This window comes from Rattus norvegicus, chromosome 1 (assembly GCF_021556685.1).
Source record: "Rattus norvegicus strain SHRSP/BbbUtx chromosome 1, alternate assembly SHRSP_T2T, whole genome shotgun sequence".
Lineage (NCBI taxonomy): Eukaryota > Metazoa > Chordata > Mammalia > Rodentia > Muridae > Rattus > Rattus norvegicus.
The window spans coordinates 68527010-68541145 of NC_141534.1; the positions used below are offsets into that span (position 1 = coordinate 68527010).

At 38.8% G+C, this 14136-nt stretch overlaps 1 non-coding gene across 1 annotated transcript; it reads left to right on the forward strand.

Moving 5' to 3' along the window:
• The first annotated feature begins 7426 nt into the window (after nt 1-7426).
• LOC120100130 (U6 spliceosomal RNA) lies at nt 7427-7533 on the forward strand. The gene has a single exon (XR_015656131.1). It is a non-coding gene; the product is annotated as a U6 spliceosomal RNA (small nuclear RNA).
• Nucleotides 7534-14136: the final 6603 nt, after the last annotated feature.

Here is a 14136-nt window from a genome sequence, read left to right on the forward strand (position 1 = left end):
ATATTGAACTGAATATCTGAAAAGCATTATGAAAAAACACTGAAATGAAGAAAAATACAGCTGAAATAAGGAAATATGAGATGCTGAGTAATTGGTATAGGCTTATATTCACCAAATATCAAATTTATAGATTGCATAAAAATATGTAGATAAAATGATTTCTATGTTAACTTTTTAATGGTGTTTTACTTGGCTCCTGAAGTGACATTAAATAGAAACCATTCACTATGCCCAAAGGGAATAATAATAATCAAAGGAATAGCATGCTAATTCTCACAATACAAGCATATTATCTTAAAGTAACAGAGCCTGACCAGACAAAGCTTCATCTTTGCAGTACGAACACTTCTGTAAAATCAACACTTTTTTTTCTTCACATCAGCAAGCAAACCATTATTTCAGCGCGCTGACTGCTTTATGAATACACTTTGAATAGACTCAACATGCAGCTTACTACATCACAAAACACAAATCATCTTTTAAAGCAGCTGTATTCTTTTCTCTAATATAATATGACTGTTTCAACCTTTTAATTTAAGTTGAATTTTGGTTTTAATAAAAATTCATCTGGCAGGATACTGAATTCCATTTTTAGGATTTGTTCTAGATTCAAATAAAGAAATACAGCAGTTGTAGCAAGGAACATCACACACAAAACAGTATTATCTCTATTATTTTTGATACTTGTACTTACCAGAAATTCTTAAATATTCAGCATCAGAAAAAAATATTGTTAAATTCATTTTTAACAAAGGTAGAAAGGAGTTGATTCAAACTTTAAGGTCTGGGATCAGCGGTTAAAAACATTTGATGCTCTTGCAGAAGACTTAAGTTTGGTTCTCAGCACCTACACACAACTATCTTTCCTGCCAGTTGCAGATGCTCTCTGACCTCTATGGGGACTAGCATGTATGTGGTGCACATAAACATGCAGGCACACATACAATCATAAATGAAAATAATAAATAAATCTTTAAAGGAGCTGGCAGCAAGTATAAGCTGGAAAGGAGTCAAACTATATTAAAAACAACAAAATAACATCAACAAACCTTAAGTACTTATAGTTTTCATAGCAGGTAAACATCTAGCACACAGGTCAGCAATTTTATACATCTGCAAGTGCTAATTGGTAAATATGTCAATGTATTGAACTGTAAGGTCTCAGTCTCGGCTATTTAGTTTTGCCACTATGGAAAGAGAGAATTCTAGTCAATGTCTTTTCAACTGGGCATGCCTGGGCCACCATGACATTTATTTATAAAAGCATGGATTGGCAAGGCTTAAAGTACAGTTTATGTGCCTTTGGAGTAGAAAATGGATCACTTTTAAACTACAGAAGACACAATAAATTCTGTAGAATACCATGTACAGAATTCAAGTTGGAATGGTTCCAGACCACACCTTAAGCTTACTCTCTATCCAAGATCCAGTATTAGGTGCTATGGAGGTACAATAATAATAGAAGGTGAAGTTCTTGTCCTCAGGAAACTCATGATTTGCCAGGGAAGCCAAGATCTGAACCAACACTAGACATTATGTAATGAACTGTTAGGTGGGTTAGTTTAAATTAAACTTGGGTCTTTCAGGACTCTACTGGAAGTAGACATTTATTTAATATATATTTCTTAAATAAATTGAATGAATTACACTGTAAAAGAAAAATGAGTGCCTTTTTATAGGTTAACTTGTTATGCATAATTACCTATTAGTCTATATGTCTACTTTCTTGATGTTCTATCATGAAAGAAATTTTCAAACATCTGCTTAGATATACAATAGGGAATTTGAGATTACATCTTAATGATGGTAGAGAAAATAGATTGTTGCCATTTATAATCAGGAAATAGATATCAACTTCACAGATTTTTTTTTGGTCCTGCAAATTAGCTTGGATCCAGAGGCCTAAATCCAAAAGAAATAACACCAGGAAAGATTTAAAAGTATGAAGAGTGTTATTTCAAAAAACAAAAGTTGTGTTTATATCCATTTGTCTCCTATCACACCCATTGGTAATTAGCAACAAAAATTAGATATTACAATTTTAAACTGCTCTGGAAAAATGTCCAAAATAAAATGGGTTTTAGGTATATCCATGTGAGAATCGTTATATTTATAAAGACTTTTCAAAGTTACATTTCCAGAGAAGTAGTTCTGCCAAGGTTTTTATGGCCAGCACCTGATAAATCCTTGTTCTAAAGCACAAGGTTACAGTGATTTATCAAAGAAGAAAGAGCTTACAACATCCTTTCCCCACTTTTTTAACTTTGAAATTTATGATATATTGGATATCCTTGCCATGTTCAGTCTGTTCTGTCTCTCTTGGAGTTTACTTTTATGAAATAATAGTCAGAATTAAAGTTTCTAGAACCATAAACTGACAAAAACCCCAGTATGAAGCAGAAGAAAAATCCATAAACAATAGAAGCTATTTCTGTTGCTGTGGTTACCCCTTAGCGGTTAAATGTAAAACCTTATTGGAAGAGGTACTGTACACTTAAGTTACAGGACTTCTATGATTTGAGATATACCTAACCTGAAAGTCTTCTTTCCTGTGGTCTCATAGTATCATAAGTATTATTCAAACTGCTAATGGCATCAATTAAATCATCCTTCCCAACTGTGACGACACCTGTGAACCACAACAATGACATAATATCTCTAAGAGTGCTATAGTGGCACTCACATCTGGCAGTAACCAACAGTAGTCTAACTGAACTTAAGATTCACTCAACAGGAGACAAATCTTCCTGGTGCAGCAAAACTAAGTACCTTTCCATGGGTAGTAAGGTCATAAATTCTAAGAGTCTACTACTGCCACTTTGCTAGGCCACTATAATTCCCAAATATATTCTAGATATATACAGATGAAAAAAGCAAGCAAACGAAAAAACCTTAGCTATCACATTTCTTATCAAATGAAAGCACAATTGGATGCATTGCAGAGATCAGTGGGATCACAGGGAGACCAGCTTCAGTGGATATATAAACATCACAGCTCCTGCATACATGGCTAGGGGAATAGCAAAGGAGAGGAAGTAAAAAGATTGTAAGAACCAAAATATCAGGGATTTAGCTGTGAGACTATCTCTTGTAGAAATGGCTGCATGAGCAGGACTTGAACAATGGCAATGTCAGTAGACATGATAACATGGAAGGGGAATGTTTGTGGTGTCCTACTCCTTCACAAAGATGTATAGGCAACATTATAATGACTGCTGAGAGGGGGAGAACCGGCTCTCTCAGAGATGAGCCTCTGAACTGGCTATCCAATACAAGTTGTCAAGCCCCCAACCGCAAACACACGAACAACAAAAATGGACTTAAGTTTTATTTCTACACTGATATATGTCACAACAGTAAAGAGAAAGAGCCTTTCAATTACAAAGTGGGCAGAATAAAGGAAGGGTTGGAGGGAGAAACATGAGAAGAGATGGAGGAATAAAAAGAAAGGGGAGAAGTGACGTAATTATATTCTAACTGAAAATACACTCTAAGAATTCCAATTAAATGGAGAGCTGGACAATAGCTCTAACATGCACTCCTAAAGTAAGAGCGCTGTCACGTAGCTTCAGCCACTGTCAAAGGAAAATGGAGAGTCAGTCAGGAGTCTTGTGATCTTTTTGATGGCTGCCACAGACACCAAATATGTCTGTTCTCTTACCCATTGACTTGGGGACACCTTCAAACACTCTTGCCACCACAGTGTTTTGCCTATTTCTTTTGGCTAATTCCCTTAGCCGGTTTCTTATTCATTCTTTTTTTTTACCCCACCCTTCTTATTCATTCTTACAATGTGAACCCCACCACCACCACCAATGTAAAGACATGCATGTTTCTGATTCTGTTATGCAACAAATGCCACAGAACCTAGCTTTCCTTTCATTTCTAAATACACTTCGAAAAAAAAGATTGAAAGCTGATGGAATTCCAAACATAGTTTCTTGAAATATAACACCTAAGCACTGAAGGAAACAACAGAGCCTCCATCTTATGAAAACAAGTAAGGTTGCTCTCTGACCTCCAGCCCCCATCACCTGTGGGATGCTATTGGATACATGCCCTCAAAAACCTTAAAGAACTGGAAGAGCTTGAAGGGGCTCGAGACCCCAAAAGTACAACAATGCCAAGCAACCAGAGCTTCCAGGGACTAAGCCACTACCTAAAGACTAGACATGGACTGACCCTGGACTCTGACCTCATAGGTAGCAATGAATATTCTAGTAAGAGCACCAGTGGAAGGGGAAGCCCTGGGTCCTGCTAACACTGAACCCCCAGTGAACTAGTCTATGGGGGGAGGGCGGTAATGGGGGGAGGGTTGGGAGGGGAACACCCATAAGGAAGGGGAGGGGGGAGGGGGATGTTTGCCCGGAAACCGGGAAAGGGAATAACACTCGAAATGTATATAAGAAATACTCAAGTTAATAAAAAAAAAATGTTAGAACTTAAAAAAAAAAAACCTTAAAGAGAGAAACATCCTTCCTTTTGAGCATGCAGGACAAATGAAGACTCTGACTCCACAGTGGATTAACAGTGAAATGTGATTCTGTCCTCCCATCATCTACCCAAGGACATTTATCAAACCTTTGCTTAAAACCGCATGCACGTGGTTAAACACACACACATAAACACACACACACACACACAAACACACACACACAAACACACACACACACTCACACACAAACACACAAACACAAACACATACACACAAACACACACACACAAACACACACACTCACACACACACACAAACACAGACACACACACACACACAAACACACACACAAACACACAAACACACACACACACACACAAACACACACACACACACCCCAATATCATACGTATATATTTTTTATTTTACTAACAGGCTTTGGCATAGACACCTAACCATTAACTGTTTGGGGTTTTTGTTTGTTTTATTTTTTTGCCATCAACTCTTGTTTTTCTTTCTTTCTTTTATTCTTCTCTCATACTACACATCCTGACTACACCTCCCCTCCTTTCCCTGCTCCCAATCCCCTGCTCCTCATCTTTCTTCTCCCCCTCATCCACTACTCATCCTTCAGACTAAAAGCAGAACTCCCAATGAATCGATCGAACTCTGCATATCAAGATTCAATAAGACTAGGCCTAACCTCTCATGCCAAGGCTGGATGAGGAAACCCACTAGGAGAAAAAGACTCCCTTGAGCAAGCAGCAAAACAGTCAGAGATACCCTTACTCCTTTTGTAAGGAGTCCCACAAAAGCTCCAAACTAAACAACCACAGCACGAATGAAGGCTCTGTGATAGCCACGTCAGCATCTGTGCGTCACTACCAGCCCTGCTTAGTTGATTCTGTGGGCCTTGTTCACCTGGTGTCCCCTTTGGCTCCATCCTCTCCCTCTTCTGTGGCTTCCCCTAATCCATGTCTAATGTTTGGCTGTGGATCTCTGTATCTGCTCCCCCAGGAACTCTTTCTGACCACAATTGGGTTAGGCACTGATAAAATGAAAACAAAAAAGAACAACTTATTTTTCAGTAATAAAAACAAGTGGATTAAGGAACCAGTGTTAAGGATTCTAATATTTTCTCCCTCTGCTTTGCTTCCTTGACATATTGCACTGTCCAATAATTTACATCTATGTACATTCACCTTAAAATTAGAAATTATTTGATAACTATTTAAAGATTTTTTTGTTAGAAAGTTTAAAATTAATTAATACTGGCATTCCCTTGACTACTTTTTTCCCTTAGGAGTCTCTTAGGTTTGGGAAAGAATGGTGAGATGATAGCATATGAAAGGCCTTTACTCTGATCTCCAGGACCACACAGGGAGGGGAAAATCAATTAAAGGCCTTTGGAGGCAAGGAAAAAAAATGCTTGTCTGTAACGATATATTCTCATTCTTTAATTTGCATCACCCGTTCAAAACATCAAGCAAGTAATTGTGAAATGACAAAGTACTTTTAAATGGCTCCAATTCGATTCATAATAATACAAATTAAAATGTTTTATTTGATTGTTCCATTGTCATTTGTTCACATAAATAGCCACCAGACACCAGTTACATTTTAATCAAACGTAAGTATTAAATTGTTTCAGCTTCCTTTGTATTCTGCACAGTTCTCTCATACTAAGATTTCTGCTCCTATACCTTACCTCCTTAGCTCTAGTCATATGTGACTCAAACTAGTAAAACACTTAAAAACTATTTGAGGAATGTATATTGCATGACTATGTGCTTAGTTTTCGGGAGCTATTTTTCTTCTACAATACAAGGAAAGAATAATGTAAAATAAAAGATCCGATTGTTGAGGTGTTGTTTTTTATCTGATTTGCTCTACCTCCATGAGCTAGAAGAATCTGCTCTAGTATGAGGTGCTTCTGTTTCCTTTTATACTGCAGGCACAGCTGGGAAACAGCTTAAAGGGAGGTAAGATTCCCGTAGGCTCTTCTTGAGTCTCAGCCCGTGCTCGACTGACTTCATTACTTTCTGACTGAAGTGAACCAGAACCTTGCTGTAGGGTCAGCATCACAGCATGGAAGATGGAGGCAGAAAGAGAAAAAATGGAGCCAGGGCAAGTAAATTCTTTCTGGGACTTTCCGCCAGTGAGCTACTTCCGTCAACAAGACCCCACCTATATTTCACCACTTCCCCCATAATGGCGCCACACGATGAACAATCCATTGATTCGCGCATAGGCTCCAGGATCCTGTCACTTAACAAAACCCATGAGCTGGCAATCAAGTCAAGTTCCTCACAGGAACCTGTCGGAAACATTTCAGAAACCGGCTCACAACTCAACTTCGTTCACTGAAATCTGGAGAGGGTTCGAAGCTAAGCTACCGATAGTAAAAATCGTATGCCCCACGTTGGAGTTCACGTGAAATGTATTATAGTGCTATAGTCCCTGAGGAATCGGGATAAACTGTAGGACTGAAGTTGTTATAAAAACCATTAAGGTAAGCTCGGCATGGAGTACAAGGCAGAGGATCATATGTCCACGTCTACTCTGGGAAACCTAGTGGGTTCTAGGAAAGACAGAACTATAAAAAGATGTTGGCCTCCTGAGACAAAATTAAAGTCATAATGTCATTTAATCCCACTCGGTAGTAACAATAAACAAAGGAAAGTACACTCTGATTAGGGTGACATTTTTATAGACAAACACATTTCTAGCAATGCTATCTTAAAAAGTCACTTTCCCTTCTTTTCTTATTCTTGTTTAGTTTATTTTTGAGACAGCATCTCACTGTGTATCTCTGACTTGGACTGTGGTATGTAAACCAGGCTGGCTTCAAACTCACAGAGATAGCCCTGCTTCTGTGATTGGGATTAATGGCATGTGCCGCCGGTTGTGGTGGCGCACGCCGGTAGGATTTGCTGAAGGAGGCAGAGGCAGGAGGATCACGAGTTCGAGGCCAGCCTGGGCTACACATTTGTGCTCGCTTCGGCAGCACATATACTAAAATTGGAACGATACAGAGAAGATTAGCATGGCCCCTGCGCAAGGATGACACGCAAATTCGTGAAGCGTTCCATATTTAAAAAAAAAAAAACAAAAAAAAAAAAAAACAAAAAAAAAATGGCATGTGCCACTATACCCAGCCTTCAAATTCCATTTTTCATAATCTTTAAAGCCAAAGTTTACTGATTTTTAAAATACATGTTTCTACTCTAGCATTTCTGAGAATGGGTTCTTTGACACAATCAGAACCTTATGGTCCCTAAGAGGCAGGCACCATGTATGCAACAGTGTATCTGCCTGATAAGGCTAGGCATTTGCTGTCATCCTCAATGACACAGTAAGGAAGTTATCATGTCATAGTTCAAACAACAGTTGGAAGAGCCATTGGACCAAGCTGCTGTTGAAAAGCCTTTATGTAATAATATTGCATAGGCTCTGGAAAGTTATTACATCAAAACCCTAGGAATGGGAATCTGCACCTGGAAGAAAAATCCCAGAGAAAACAATAAAGTGCTTACAAAAAATACTGGTGGACAGTGCTCCTGATAGTAAAGCAGGCAACATTTTGAGTAAAAGAAATTAACATCTGTAACAAGAACAAAACTGACAGGGAAGAAAATGATACAAACAAGGCTGAACCTGTGTGCGCAGCAAGAAGGAACACTTTATTTTTTTTTCATCTTATTTCTTATATAAGTATTTCTTATTTACATTTCGATTGTTAATCCCCTTTCTGGTTTCCAGGCCAACATCCCCCTAACCCCTCCCCTTCCCCTTCTCTACGGGTGTTCCCCTCCCCATGCTTCCCCCATTACCGCCCTCCCCCCAATAATCACGTTCACTGAGGGTTCAGTCTTAGCAGGACCCAGGGCTTCCCCTTCCACTGGTGCTCTTACTAGGATATTCATTGCTACCTATGAGGTCAGAGTCCAGGGTCAGTCCATGTATAGTCTTTAGGTAGTGGCTTAGTCCCTGGAAGCTCTGGTTGCTTGACATTGTTGTACATATGGGGTCTCGAGCCCCTTCAAGCTCTTCCAGTTCTTTCTCTGATTCCTTCAACGGGGGACCTATTCTCAGTTCAGTGGTTTGCTGCTGGCATTCGCCTCTGTATTTGCTGTATTCTGGCTGTGTCTCTCAGGAGCGATCTACATCCGGTTCCTGTCGGCCTGCACTTCTTTGCTTCATCCATCTTATCTAATTGGGTGGCTGTATATGTATGGGCCACATGTGGGGCAGGCTCTGAATGGTGTTGAAGGAACACTTTAGATGTATCCACTTTACTTATCTCTTGCATGTATACTGATCACACTTCACATATGACAAATAGTTACTACATAGGAAGAACTATTTCAGCAAGTAAAAAATATGAGTTTAAACACTTATGAAGATGTAATATCAAATTTAATTCACATCTTGCCCAGTCATCCTCAGTAGTGGATAAGAGTATATAATTTAAATAAAGCCAATCTTAAATTCTATGAATTATAACTGCAAATTTCAACAATGTGAATTTCAGATTCAATATTTTCTCCTAAAATGGAAACACTGTTTTCCCACTGGTGAGGAATGATTTTCAGTCATTTTGCTTAGCTAAATAATACTGACACAACTTACTGGATATAGGTTTACTTTTATACACAGCCTTGAACTTCAGCTCACTTAGAAGAAATGCATTAGCTCTCTATTCTACGTTCTGTGGAATTGAACTATACATGACAAGAAGTAAATCCTTCATGGAATAAGCTAGACTTCAAGTACATATTTTTGATTCAAAGGACTTCTCCAATTTTACATCTCCAAATTTACAATTTCATGACAGTTATGTGTGTGTGAGTGTTTGTCTGTCTGTGTTTTCCAGAGGAAAAGTTCCATGGTAGACAAAATGAAAATTTAAAATATTTCAAAGTAATTATTGAAAGTAGGTTTTGTTTTCCAGTGTCTTTCTGATACCAAAGAAAGGAAAATGAGCTTAGGAAACATAGACTGAACTTGAAGATTGTCCTGGTTAGTAACTCTAATCACTGCCAAAGTGACAGACACTTTTAGAATGTTAGCAAGTTTGAATAGTCGTTCCTTAGCTGATAGGGTTGTTCGGAGGATGAGTAGTTTCAGTGAGTATTTGGAACATGATGGCACCTCTGTAATTTCCACTACTACTGCCAACCTCTGAAAACCAAACCTGTCAATAGGTATGCACCGGCTCTGCAGCCTTGGCTATCCCTAAAAAGACGTGAACTTGGTTTCTAAAATGAATGTAGTTTATGAAAACTAGTTCTCTTCCAAATCATTCCTCCAACTCATTCTCTAAGACCTACTAATTAGACTTGTTTCACCTAATTAAATCATAAATTTCTTTCTGAAACCATGAAAGTCCAATCTAAAAGATACACAATTTCTTGTGCCAACTGGGAGACAAGCCAAAATAGTAATGTCATAACCATCTGTGCATGTGCAAACTCCAGAAAAAGAGTTACCATACACTTTCATCTGTACACCGTGAGTCTCCACAGAAGTTCTAAGGATTCCGAAGAAAAGCTGTTAGTGTTACAGAATGTGGAAGGGTTTTATGACTAATGTATATAATATACTGTCTAAACTCAGGATAAAAATAACTTATTTTTGAACACCCTTTGAAATTTCCAATGTAGTTTTGAAGATTCTCTACACAAATACCTGTCTTAGCTTAATTAAGAAGCCTGCACTTTTTTCTGATAAAAAAAAAAGTGACTGTGACTACAGATGGGAGGGCATACCTAAAATCCCAATGTTCGGGGGACTGAAGCAAGAGGATTATGCCTCTGAGGCTGTCCCCTACTGCAATGCATTTGAGAGCAACCTGGGCTACATAGTGAAACTATCCTAAAGGACAAAACCAAGACAAGCAAGTACTGTCACACAACAAGACAATATTTTAAGCTTTTCTCTTTTTTATAGGCCTTTTGAAGGAGCCCCAGATGGAAGGAGGTCTTGGGGTGTTGCTTGAGCTTAGTGGAAAGATATGTACAGGAGGGCTGCAGACGGAAAGCCAGGTGAGCACTCAAGATTGCTACCTTAGATGGAAAGCATTACCTTAGCAGGTTGCACCTTTCATTTATCGTCCTCTTGGTTTTTGAACTTTTGGGGGGGGTGCTCCTTTTTTCTCTCCACAAAATGTATGCTCCCTGACAATGAGAATATAAACAAGAAGTGAAACTCTGTGGGGACCCAACATCCTATATAAAGATCTAAACAAACTGAATGTTGGGAGATGATGCTGAAAAATGAAAATGTTAGCCAAATCGGAATGGGGGGAGAGGGGAACATGATATGGTATTGGGTATGGGAAAAGGACTGAAGACCCAAGGGCCAGCAGAAAGAATGCAAACAGGCGACCTCGAAGGACCCTCCAGAATGTTCCAGAGACCTGAAAGACTCTTAGTATTCAAAGGGGGACCCTAGATGAAATGCCCTACAGTGGAGAAAGGGAACATATTGAACCTATCACCAGCAGAAAGACTGAGCATTAAGTGAGGGATGAGGTTGCTATCACATAGTCTAAGTTCTGATCCATGATTCTTCCTGTCTGAAAGAAATTCAGGGATGGAGATGGAGATAAGCCTGAGGAAAAGAAGGTCCAGCAACAGGCCCAAATTGTGATCAGCTCAAAGGGAGGCCCCAAGACCTGACACCATTACTGAGGCTATGGGGTGTTCATAAAAAGAGACCTATCATGACTCCTCCAAAAGGCCCAACAAGCAGCTGAAAGAGTCATATGCAGATACGTGCATCCAACCAATGAAAAGAAGCTGCTGACCCCTCTGATTGAATTAGGGGAAAACTGGAGGAAGCTGAGGAGGAGTGCAACCCTGTAGGAGGACCAGCAGTATCAATTAACCTGGACCCCTGAGATCTCTCAGACACTGGATCACCAGCCAGGCAGCATACATCAGCTGCCTCCAACACATATACAGCAGAAGACTCCTAGGTCTGGGTTCAATCAGAAAAGATGCACCTAACCCTCAAGAGACTGGAGGCTCCAGGACATTTATAGGTCTGATGGGGTGGGTGGGGTGGGGACATCCTTGTGGAGACGGGGGTGAGGAGGAGGGGTTGGGGAAGATGAATGGGGTGTAGAACAGTTGTGAGGTGGACCGGGAGGGGAACAAAATCTGGAGTGTAGAAAGAAAGAAAGGAAGAAAGAAAGAAGGAAGGAAGGAAGGAAGGAAGGAAGGAAGGAAAGAAGGAAAAAAATGTTAGTATATATTGAGATTTGTCTTGCAAACAAATAAGAAAGACGAAACTGGGCCGGAATTAGTCAGCTGCAGCTGTTATAGCAAAATGCCATAGCTGGGATTGTTCAGGACTGCATGAAGTCCTGTGATCAGGGCGCTAACTAATTCAATGAGTGCCTTCTGATACATGAAAGAGACAAAGATGAAACAAACTCTCTTGTCTCTCCTCATGAGGTCACAGATCCCCCCATGACAACCCACACCTATGAACTTCTTGAATTGTAATTGGTTCCCAAAGGGCTACACCCTAATAACATAATTTCTGATGTTAAGGATTTGACACAAATCTAGGCAATAACACAATTTAACCCATGGCAGGACTCTAATCCATCCAGGGAAGCTAGACCCAGTGCTTGCTATTGAGTATGAACATAATGCATGCCACATTTGATCAATGTGTTCTTAAGTGACTTTCTTTATTTTAACCTGGAAGCAATAACAATAAGGATAATAATTAATGCCGATTCGATGCTTCCTACTGACAGTGTGCTGCAATGGCATCATACAGGCTAGTTAGAGCCAATTATACTGTGTGCTGAGAATATTTACTGAATTTTGCAAACCCCATGAATTAGAGCATCTGCTTCAAGTGCCAGATATTAACTTTTACCAGTACATAGTATGTGTATTTTATGGCTCTATTATAAGTACTTTACATTAAATTTAAAACCATCAAATGAGGCAAATGCTACCAATTTCTACCATTTAGAGTGAGGAAATAGTGAATAATTAGGGATCGCCCTGTATTAAAACAAATGTATAGAGGAATCATGATCCACATGGATGCCAACTGATTTCATAGTCTGTGCTCTTAGTCACTTCTCTCTACTGCCCCTAATGTCCTTCACCTTACCTATGTCAAGTCCACTTGTGTGTCTTTACATTTTGAGAGACTGAAGCATTACCCATGTATAACTGAATGAGAATGCTCATCCACCAGATTTAAAAGTTTTCATAGTTATTCAAAAACAAAAAACTAGATATCATTTTCACCTATGATTAGCTTTTTCCTTGAGAAAAATTTAAGAAGCTCATTTATTGCAAAAGCAAAGCAGATAAAGTACAGGGTATTACTATACAGTACCAAATTAAAAAATATATAAATGGTTTCCTTGCTCAGGAACAGAGGAGCCTCTTTACAAACATCAAGCATTCCTAATGGAGAGATAGAGATCTGCCTAAGGCCAGTTTTTTGTTGTGTATGAAATGAACAGTTTGCTCACCCTGGGTGCTGATAGCCAATAGTTTAAGTGCCCATTTGAATTCTGGAATCTTTATTTGGACATCTACTCCAAATATGCTTCTCACTAAGGAATCAGTTTAGGTTTACAATGCACATAATTAGAAAGCATTTTTAATATCTAGAAAATGACATTCACGATGATTAATCCTTTTAATTTTAGACAAAAATCATAACATCTTCATAAAGTATATGAGTAGAATACTGAGCTATGATATAGCTATTCTGATTTAATAGACTAGTTAAAACGTCATTACAAACATGGATCTCATTAACTAATCCCTTAGCTGGAGATCTTATATTAAAAAGGGATGAATAAAATGAAGCATTCCATTCAGAAAAAATAGCTAAACAATGTTGGATTTCTTTAAGAAAAGAATACTCATATTCTTTGCAAACAGAATAAGATAACTTGTCTGCCTCTTCAGATCAAGTGACTGAATGGAATGCTGCCAAATTTTAGAGACAGGCACCAGATATCCTCACTTCTTGTACTCTTAGTTTAGTCTATTCAAAACTCTTTACTAAGCTGTGAACAGCAGTGAGTGTGACTAAATAGTTTCTAACTGATAGGGGTTCTGGGAATAGATACGAAGGTAGACAAGAGAAAACCACTCTCTGTACAGTCAGAGCCCACCATGCTATGGCCACCTATTGGAATGTTCATTATGAAATGGAATCAACTAAATTTCATTAAAGCATGGAGGAGACAAAAGAGGATGTTGGGCTATCCCCAGAAAGGATGCAATTGGAAACAAGAATAGTGTTATATCATGAGGTACCTGGAGTTCTGGAGACAATAGAAGAAGGAAATGGAAAAACAATTAAAAAGAAGTCTTTCTTGTAAAACCACTAAATTAAACACTAAAATTAAAAGGATTAATAATTGGGAAGTTTCTACATCTCTTTCCATCAGTTGATGAATGAAGCCTCTCTGATGACAATTATGCTAATGTCCTGACTACAAGTACAGCAGAATATCATTAATTAGTGTCAGGGATGGGCTCCCTCTCATGACATAGCTTTCAGGCTAGATCAATCATTAGTTGTTCCTTTTCCCAAATTCTGCTCCATGTTTTACTCACAATTTTAGTCAGGACAAATTGTGGGCCCAAGGATTTGGGGCTGGATTGCTGTCCCATTTCCTCCACAGAAACTCTTCCTCTCTCTAA